Source organism: Oncorhynchus gorbuscha, linkage group LG17, assembly GCF_021184085.1.
Source record: "Oncorhynchus gorbuscha isolate QuinsamMale2020 ecotype Even-year linkage group LG17, OgorEven_v1.0, whole genome shotgun sequence".
NCBI lineage: Eukaryota > Metazoa > Chordata > Actinopteri > Salmoniformes > Salmonidae > Oncorhynchus > Oncorhynchus gorbuscha.
In genome coordinates, this window is record NC_060189.1 from 36997341 (window position 1) to 37007629 (window position 10289).

A 10289-nucleotide genomic window follows, 5' to 3' on the forward strand; every position below is an offset into this window, starting at 1 on the left:
ACATAGAGAATAAATAAGGATCTCTAAGGTCAGGGCGTGACATTTGAAACTGTAATAAAAGTGCATTAACTGCAGTCGACTGGTAACAGCAGTTGAAATGCAATTATACTGCAAATGTACTGCAATAAAATAAATATATATTGGATGCAGTATTTGTAGTGTACTGCAGTTATACTGCACTCTGACTGCAATATTTTTTCGTAAGGGACTACATGGTTACACTAGTATCACTGACCCTGGATAAGCTAGTGATTGGGCTAAGATAACTAACATTTTAGGTCAATAATATGGTGTTAACATTATGTTGGCTTTATAATCGAGAGAGAAACTGAACTAGCGCATAAGTTCATTTTTGTCTAGGTAGCTTACAAGGTTAGCTTACTTTTCTCAAAACAAACCTTTTTGTAGCTAGCCAGCTACTTTTTGTCCTACTTTGGAAACGTACAAATGTATAATCTTTGATATGGCTAGCATTGTAGACCATTTCTCCCCTCTTGCTGCTCATCTCGAACTGATGTGAAAACCAGCAACGCGTTTGATCCGTGTGATAGGTTTGCTAGTCATTACTGATTTACACCGGGTTCCTACCCCTCTTTAGCTGATTTCTGCCATGGAACTTCCCCAGGCTTCCCATTTAACGGTAGCCTGGTTCACGACAAGGCTATATTTACTGTAGTGGTTTTGCAGACATGACTAGTATACTGCAGTATTTACCATAGTGTGTTCGCGGACATGATTGTAGTAACTACCAGACTACACCTCAACCAGAAGATAAGACAGGTTGGTGACAGGCCACCTATTCAGTTGAGTCAACATTCTGAGCAATTGAACGGACCAGACAACACCTTAGCAAAAATATAACATTTTTATTACAATTGTAACATCTAAACGTTAGACACAGGTTGTAGGTGACAGGTGTCAAACTCATTCCACGGAGGGTCAAGTGTCTGTGGGTTTGTACTTGATTGATGAATTAGCGTCACTAATTAGTAAGACACTCCCAACACCTGATTGTCTTGGGCTTAATTGAAAGGAAAACAAAAACCTGCAGACACCAAGCCCTCCATTGAATGAGTTGAATGGGCCTAGAACAGGGTTGTCAAAGGGAAACAGTACAGTAGCAGATACAAAGAACAAGAAGGTTATTAAAACTCAGACCATGTATTCCCAAACTGGGGAACGTGTTTGAACATGTGAATATTTTTATATTTTTTAAGCAGTCCATTTATATTTTCCAATGGGGCTATACATTTGGGTGAGTTTTTTTTTCTTCGCCTGAGTAGCCTCGTTTCACTGCCCCCCCCCCCCCAAATGAAACCATCTATAACAACACAATGTGAAATACAGATAGCCTAGTCAAATAATTAATATCCAATCACATTAACCGTTACTCTCTTGCGGGAATTCCACTAACGGTCTGTACAGAGCCTTGCAAAGGTATTCATCCGCCTTGGTGTTTTTCCTATTTTGTTGCATTACTACCTGTAATTTAAATTGATTTTTATTTGTATTTCATGTAATGGAAATACACAAATTAGTCCAAATTGGTGAAGTAAAATGAAATTAAGAACTTGTTTCAAAAAAGATTTCTAAAACAGAAGTGGTGCATGCATATGTATTCACCCCTTTGCAACGAAGCCCCTAAATAAGAACTTGTGCAACCAATTACCTACAGAAGTCACATAATTAGTTAAATAAAGTCCACCTGTGTGCAATCTAAGTGTCACTTGATCTTAGTGTATATATACACCTGTTCTGAAAGGCCCCAGATTCTGCAACACCACCAAACAAGCGGCACCACCAAGCAAGCGACACCATGAAGACCAAGGAGCTCTCCAAACAGGTCACGGACAAAGTTGTGGAGAAGTACAGACCAGGGTTGGGTTATAAAAAAATATCCGAAACTTTGAACATCCCACAGAGCACCGTTAAATCCATTATTTAAAAAATGGAAAGAATATGGCACTGCAACAAACCTGCCAAGAGAGGGCCACCCACCAAAACTCACGGACCAGGCAAGGAGGGAATTAATCAGAGAGGCAACAAAGAGACCAAAGATAACCCTGAAGGAGCTGCAAAGTTCCACAGCGAAGATTGGAGTATCTGTCCATAGGACCACTTTAATCCGTACCCTCCACAGAGCTGGGCTTTATGGAAGAGTAGCCAGAATAAAAGCCATGGCTTGAAGAAGAAAATAAGCAAACAAGTTTGGTGTTCGCCAAAAGACATGTAGGAGACTCCACAAACATATGGAAGAACGTACTCTGGTCAGATGAGACTAAAATGTAGCTTTTTGGCCATTGTCATGAACCGGCTCGAAGTCCATAACAAAAAAGGGAGACAACGTGGAGATAATATATTTATTAACTGAAGTAACGTAAATACAATTAACAGTAGTGTGTGTAGTCAGTAATCAGTAGTGTAAGTGAGTGGTTGCGTGCATAAATGTGATAATGAGAGGTGTTGAAAGGTGCCGAAGTTAAAACAAAATGGCCACAAAAATGCCACACATCTAACAGTGTGTCTGCATGGAGAGAGTCTCCATGCAGATACAGTGTGGAGAGTCTCCACACCATATCAATCACACAAACAAATTGACCCAGCCTGCATCCCAAATTGATTGGGGTACATGTTCACACCTCCACTTGCCACGGCCAACCTCATCCTCCCTTAGACCTCAGAAACCTTTGCGCACAGGAAGCAACCTTTAAGACGAGACCAGAAGGGAAAGACAGGAGCGACAGAACCGAACAGGACAATACCAAACAAATTAAACAATGGTCAGTCACATAGACATTCAGGAACAGGGTGCACGAGAGAGAGCGTCAGCAACAACATTATCAGTCCCCCTGATGTGCCGCACATCGAGATGGAATGCTTGTAAAAAATAAACACCATCTCATTATCCTCTGGTTAGGACACATCATGGCCCTCAAGAAGGTGAGAGGATTATGGTTGGGGTAGACTATAATAGGTACTACTCCTGATCCGACATACACCTCGAAGTGTTGTAGCACCCATATGAGTGCTAGCGCTTCTTTTTCCCATGACCGAGTAGTTCAACTGATAATGGTTAAACCTTTTGGAAAATAATCTACCAGGCCTCTCAACACAAGACAAATCTGCTTGCAGCAAAACTGCACCTTCCCCCACATGACTAGCATCCACCTGCAAGGTAAATGGCAAATCCACGCGAGGAGCAGCCAGCACCAGAGTTGAGGTAAGCAACCTCTTTGCATCTTCAAAAACCTGTTGACAACGAGAAGACCATACATAAACAGCCTTAGATTTCAGCAAATCTGTCAAGGGGAGTGACCACAGCAGAGAAGTTCCTATAAAAACGATGGTAATAACCAATCATCCCAAGAAACGCATCAGTTCCGTTTTAGTTGTTGGTGGTGGGAAAAGCATCAATAGCTACAACCTTAGCCCGGACAGGACACACTTCACTCTGCCCAACCACCTTTCCAAGGTATGTAACGGTCGCCTGAGCAAACTTGCACTTTGCCAGATTGATCGTGAGGCGACCCGCAGCTAGGCGGTCGAACAAGGCTTGAATACGGGACAGATGTTCCTCCCAAGTATCTTCATATATCACTACATCATCCAGATAAACAGCGCACCAGGACAGACCGGAGACAACCCTGTTCATAAGTCTCTGAAAAGTGTCAGGTTCATTACGCAGGCCGAAACTCGTAATCAAATAGAAGTACAGATCAGAGGTGTAATAAAGGCAGAGATTTCACGAGCCCTACTTGTCAGTGGCACCTGCCAATAGCCCTTTAACAGGTCAAATTAGCTCACAAACTTAGCTGCTCCGACTTGATAAACGCAGTCCTCCACCCGGGGAAGAGGAAATTAATCTGGCTTAGTGACACTGTTTACCTTGTGGTAGTCCGTACAAAATCTGTTTGTCGCATCCGGTTTACTGACCAAGATACAGGGAGAAGCCCAACTGGAGAAAGAGGCACTGCTATATCACTCTCCAGCATGTACCTGACCTCAGCATCCAGACAACGCAGTTTCTCTGAAGAAACTCTATAGAACCGCTGATGAATGGGGTCAGCATCCCTAACATCAATATCGTGTTTTATTAAGTGTGTACGTGTAGGTGTATCAGAAAACAAACCTGGAAATCTCTGAATCAGAACGACCACCTCTTCCCACCCATCAACAGGTAGATGAGCGAGAAGGCTGTCTAAAACATCTAGTGTCTCTGAATTTTTCAATCTACCCTGCAGTATGCAATCGTTGAGACCAGGAACATCTTCCTCCCCATGCACGGACCTAGAATGACAAGAACCCTGCGAAATAACGGTATCGGCCAAAAGAACAGGTTTACCATCCTCTGTAGACTCTCACTGTTCAGCCTCAGAGGAACATACATAGAGTTTTAACAGATTTACATGGCACAGTTTGTGTGCTTTTCTCCGTTCTGGAGTGCCAACTAGATAGTTGTGGTCAGTGCACTGGCGCACAACTATATTTGAACCTTGAAACTTGGCTTGAAAAGGAGAACCAACAATTGGCAGCAGAGCAAGAACAGATAGAAGTCCATGCACCCTATGTCCAAACACAAGGTAATTTGGACTGAAACCCGTGCTCTCCTGTGAAACCTCCCTAGTGGCTAACAGTAACCAAGGCAACCCCTCCTCCCAATCCTTATCCATCTCAGTACAATAAGCTCTCAACAAAGACTTAAGTGTTTGATGGAAACATTCCAGCGCTCCTTGACTCTGCGCATGATAGGCACTAGACAAATTGTGTTTAATATGGAGCTGTTGGAGAATCTGACCAAACAGATTAGAGGGGAAATTAGATCCTTGATCACTCTGAATGACCTTAGGGATTCCAAACAGTAAGATAAACTGAGTCAAAGCTTTTTAGCACAGACTTAGTCGTGATACACTGGAGAGAACAGGCAGCAGGAGACCTAGTGGTCTGACACATCACAGTGAACTACCCTTTTTAGAATGAGGCAGAGGACTAACACAGTCAATAATCAGATACTCAAAAGGTTGGCTGAGTTCAGGAATAGGAAACTGGCTTAATAGCTTGATTAGGTTCATCAGTTAATTGACAGGTGTGACAAGATTTGATGAACTCAGAAACATACCTCTTTAATCTAGGCCAAAAGAAATGTCTTAGTATGCGATTGTAGGTTTTCCTCACACCCATATGTCCAGCAACATCATTGTGAGAAGTTGTAAACACCTACTCATGAAGCTTAGCTGGTACAACAACCTGACTAATCGCCTCCCCCACAAAACAACTACCATGAGACACCCACTTTCTCATCAGGACATCCTCTTGGAGAAAATAGCCATGGTCGACATCTCCCAACTTTTCCACAAGCACAATTTGGTCACGCAACTCTTCTGATGTGGGGTCAGCCCGTTGCTCCTTGATTAGATCTGAGCTGGGTACAGATAACGGGATAACAGGGAAAGTAGTGACAGATTTCTTTGTGCCATTCTCGTTAGCCGGCCCAGTGACCAGGTCTCCACTGCTCATGGAACGCATCACTGCACACGCAGAGAACACCTCTGGGGAAACTCTGCACACTCTCATCAGGAATCCCTGCAAATGACGGCTTAGCGGAAACCACTAGAGATGGAAACACGACAGGCCATACACGCTCACCAGCCAAGTTATTCCCAAGGATAATGTTGATACCCTCAGTAGGCAGTGAAGGACGCACCCCCACAACAACCTCACCTTTCACCAGTCCACAATCCAACATCAGTTTATGCAAGCGAACTGTCAGAGTGTTCAAACCTATTCCCCTAATTAGAACACTGTTCCCCGAATCAGTCTCAGCAGAGAAGGGTAACGCAGACTCCAACACAAACGACTCAGAGGCACCTGTGTCTCTCAGGATCTTCACTGGCACTAGGTCGTTACTTCCTAACATAGGCACAAAACCCTCTGAAATGAAAGGTAAATAGTCTGGGTTAATATGGATTTTCACATGCCCCTGGGCATGAGACAGTGTGTCAGGAGTGAACTGATGTGGGACAGCCACTGCTAAAGCCATAGGCTTAGATTTAATGTAAGCACAAGTATTGAATTTACCCTTAGCCATGAGAACCGGACATTTGTTTTTCCAATTACTTGAACCTTGACAGTAGTAAAACTCTTGACCAAAGTCAGCTTTACCACGGGAGTCAGGCTCAACCCTAGTTGAATGAAACTCTGCCCGTGAACGAGAGTATCTCGATGAGCGAGGCCCAAATCTTTCCGAACTCCCCCACTCACTCCGAATATGGGGCTCTGCAAAGACACTTTTGTGAGTCAAAACATACTCGTCCAAAACCGCAGCTTTAGCGACAGTCTTTACTTTTTGTTTGTTAATGTGCGTGGCTATACGATCAGGGATTGTGTCCTTATTGTTCTAGCATAATCAGATCACACAGCCCTTGGGATGTCATAACTGCAGAGGCGGAACACCATCGATTAAACTGTGAGGATAACTCAAGCGCAAACTCAAAATGAGTCTGTTGATCATCGCTTTTTTAAAAGTTCTAAATCGTTGGCGGTAAAGCCTCAGGAATCAATTCGTAAATCTGGAACACAGCCATATTAACCTTATCATAAATGACATTGTCGGCTACACTAAGAGCTGAATATGCTTCCTGTGCTTTACCAGACAACACACACTGCAACATTAAAGTGCTATCAGAATCAGGCCAAATCAGCAACACGATCAAACAACGAAAAGAATGTCTCAGGGTCCTTCTCATTAAATTTTTGGCAAGCACCGTAAGTTCCCAACAATATAAAATGTGTCTGAGGAACGACCGAAAGAGGAGCGACCCCTAGGTAAATCTGTGTCAACTTCCCAGAGCAAACTCGCCCGAGATCTTTCCTTCCCTAACCAACTCTAACCGCTCTTGTTGCAGCTTGATTTTAGCATGCTTCAAATCCTGTTTAAATTACAATCCCTTTGCATACTTTACATGATCATGCTCTAAGTTGGAACAGAAGCCGTTATTTCTGTTATTCGAAGGACAGACCACTCGGTCTAACAGATGGGGCGGCCATTGTAACGAAACAGGGAGAAGGCGAATCCGGCAGAGGCTGCCCAAGTTGTAACTTCAAGAATACCACTCCCCATCAGATTGGCTTTCAATATCAAACTAACATAAATGTTTAGTTCATCAGTAATTTCAACCTTGTAGTGTTCAGTGACCTGCAACAGCTGTTCTTTAGTACATAATTCTAACAGTTTCTCTGATGGAAAGTGAATTAACTCGTCTACGTAAGACGCCATAGTCACAAGTAAATAATTCTTTTTTTTATCTTGCTTTTCCCTTCTGCTGAGGACACCAGACCGGACCACAAGAGAAATGACAATCACACTAAATGACAATCACCCTGTGCACCACAGAAGAGAGATGAGATATATATTGAGCTTCCCCAAAACCTACAATAACTCAACCCTAGTCTTCATGAGGATTTGCGGTGGATAATTACACACTGTAGCCCGCTGGCAAGGGAAAAAAATACCCAGCACGCTGGCAGATTTCCCCAAGCCACGGATGTGTCCCCGAGACAACTGCTCAGTCCACGGACACCACACAAAAATAACAAACAAAACAACCATGGCCAAAGTATTCCAAAGTGAAACACTTCGCTAAGCCTAACAGGGGGAAAAGAAAGGCTATAGCTCTGGGTAGCACGTGTCACTACCCTACCCAAATCACCCACTGAAGTACAGAGCCGATTGTACTCACCTCCTCGGACCGATGTCCCAACAGCAAGTAGACCAAGAGTTTACAGCCTGGGCAGGGTTCTAGAAACTAAACAATGTACTCTCTCCAACACAGAACACAAACTATCCACCGCAGTGGCATGTTTAACTAACAATTAAAGGCAACCAACACGGGGCCTACCAAACATTACAACTCAAAAGCTGTAACAAAAGTTGCAAACAGAGTTCTCAAACATTAACTCCACATTTTCTCCCAAACACTAAACTAATACTAGTCCTTCATAATGCAACAAAGTTCTATACGCCAAAATGTCTAGGAACCAACCTTATGATCCCGGACAAGCCCCCACTTGTCATGAACCGGCTCAAAGTCTGTAACAAAAAGGGAGACAACGTGGAGATAAGGAATAACAAAAATATATTTATTAACTGAAGTAACGGAAATACAATTAACAACAGTGTCTGTAGTCAGTAATCTAAGTGAGTGGTTGTGTGCATAAATGTGATAATGAGGGGTGTGGAAAGGTGCTAAAGCAAACACAAAATGGCCATAAAAATGCCACAACCAAAATCTAACCGTGTGTTTGCATGGAGAGTCTCCTCAATATATGGGGAAGAGGTGTATTTATCCCGGGACACACCCGAGCCCAAGTGTGTCCCATTTCGCTGATGACCCTCCCGGCTCCGCCCACCAAATCCTATTAAGGAAAACAAGAGCAAAGAAAGAATTCGGCAGACAGACATGTCATGCGCAAACCCAACACCTCTCATCACCCAGAGAACAACATCCCACAGTGAAGCATGGTGGTGGCAGCATCATGCTGTGGGGATGTTTCTGATCGGCAGGGTTTGGGAAACTGGTCAGAATTAAAGGAATGATGGAATGATGGCTTAATACAGGGAAATTCCTGAGGGAATCCTCTTTTGTCTTACAGAGATTGGAGACTGGGAAGGAGGTTCACTTTCCAGCAGGACAATGACTCAAAGATTACTGCTAAAGCAACACTCGAGTGGTTTAAGGGGAAACATGTAAATGTCTTGGAATGGTCTAGTCAAAGCCCAAACCTCAATCCAATTGAGAATCTGTGGTATGACTTAAAGATTCCTGTACACCAGTGGAACCCATCCAACTCCAAAGGAGCTGGAGCAGTTTTGCCTTGAAGAATGGGCAAAAATCCCAGTGGCTAGATGTGCCAAGCTTATAGAGACACACCCCAAAAGACTTGCAGCTGTAATTGCTGCAAAAGGCGGCTCTACAAAGTATTGAGTTTGGGGTGGGGGGGGTGAATAGTTATGCATGCTCAAGCAAGTTGTCTGTTTTTTTGTCTTGTTTGTTTCACAATTAAACATATTTTGCATCTTCAATGTGGTAGGCATGGTGTGTAAGTCAAATGATACAACCTCCCTAAAAATCGATTTTAATTACAGGTTGTAAGGCAAAAAAAAGGAAAAATGCCAAGGGGGTGAATACTTTTGCAAGCCACTGTATGTAGCCAAACGTTGTTGCTATTCATTCCGTTAGCTCAAAAATTGATAAATGGTTCAAAAAAAGGCAGTACTATCAGCTGTACTACACCTGCACCTGTCGACAACACAAGTTGTTCTGCTTCCACGAGCACATCCAATGCTAGCATCAGTAATTCAACATTTGTTGTTAGCCCAGCTAGCATGGACACTGACAGTTGTGAATCTGATGCAGCCGAAGAGCTACTGCCCCCTTACCCGGGAAAGCACCGAACAACAGATAGGGACGTTGGACCATCGAAGAGGCGCAAATATGATGAGAACTACATTGATTTGGGGTTCACTTATATTGGGAGTAGTGCCTTTCCTCAACCACAGTGTGTTATATGTGCAAAAGTACTATCTCACAACTTGATGAAACTGTCACTCTTGCGCAGACATTTAGAAACAAAACATGCCAATTTGAAAAATGAGAGATTTTTTGAGCGAGAATTAAGATAACTTTCGAGTAGTAAGACATGTATAAAAGCATCAGATACCATTAATAAGAAGGGTCTAGAAGCGTCTTATATGGTGAGCTACCGAGTGGCTAGGACAGGCAAGCCCCATACTATTGTGGAGGACTTAATTATTCCTGCTACCGCGTATATGGCTGGGACAATGCTGGGGGAAAGGCCAAAAAATATATACAGACAATGCCTTCATCAAACAACACTGTTTCACAACGCATCAGTGAAATGGCAGGAAATGTTTTGAAACAATTACTGCTTTGCATACAAGCCAGTGAATTATATGCGTTACAGCTGGATGAGTCAACAGATGTGGCAGGCCTGGCACAGCTCCTGGTATATGTCTGTTACGTTTATGGGGGGTCAATTAAGGAAGACATCCTCTTCTGCAAACCACTGTAAACCAGGACAACAGGTGAGGATATTTTTTAAGTACTGGACAGCTTCGTGACATCAAATGTACTTTGGTGGTCAAGATGTGTTGGTATCTGTACTGATGGCACAAAATCTATGACAGGGTGACATAGTGGAGTGCTAACGCGCGTGCAAGAAGTTGCTCCCGACACCACTTGGGTATACTGCAGCATCTACCGAGAGGCTCT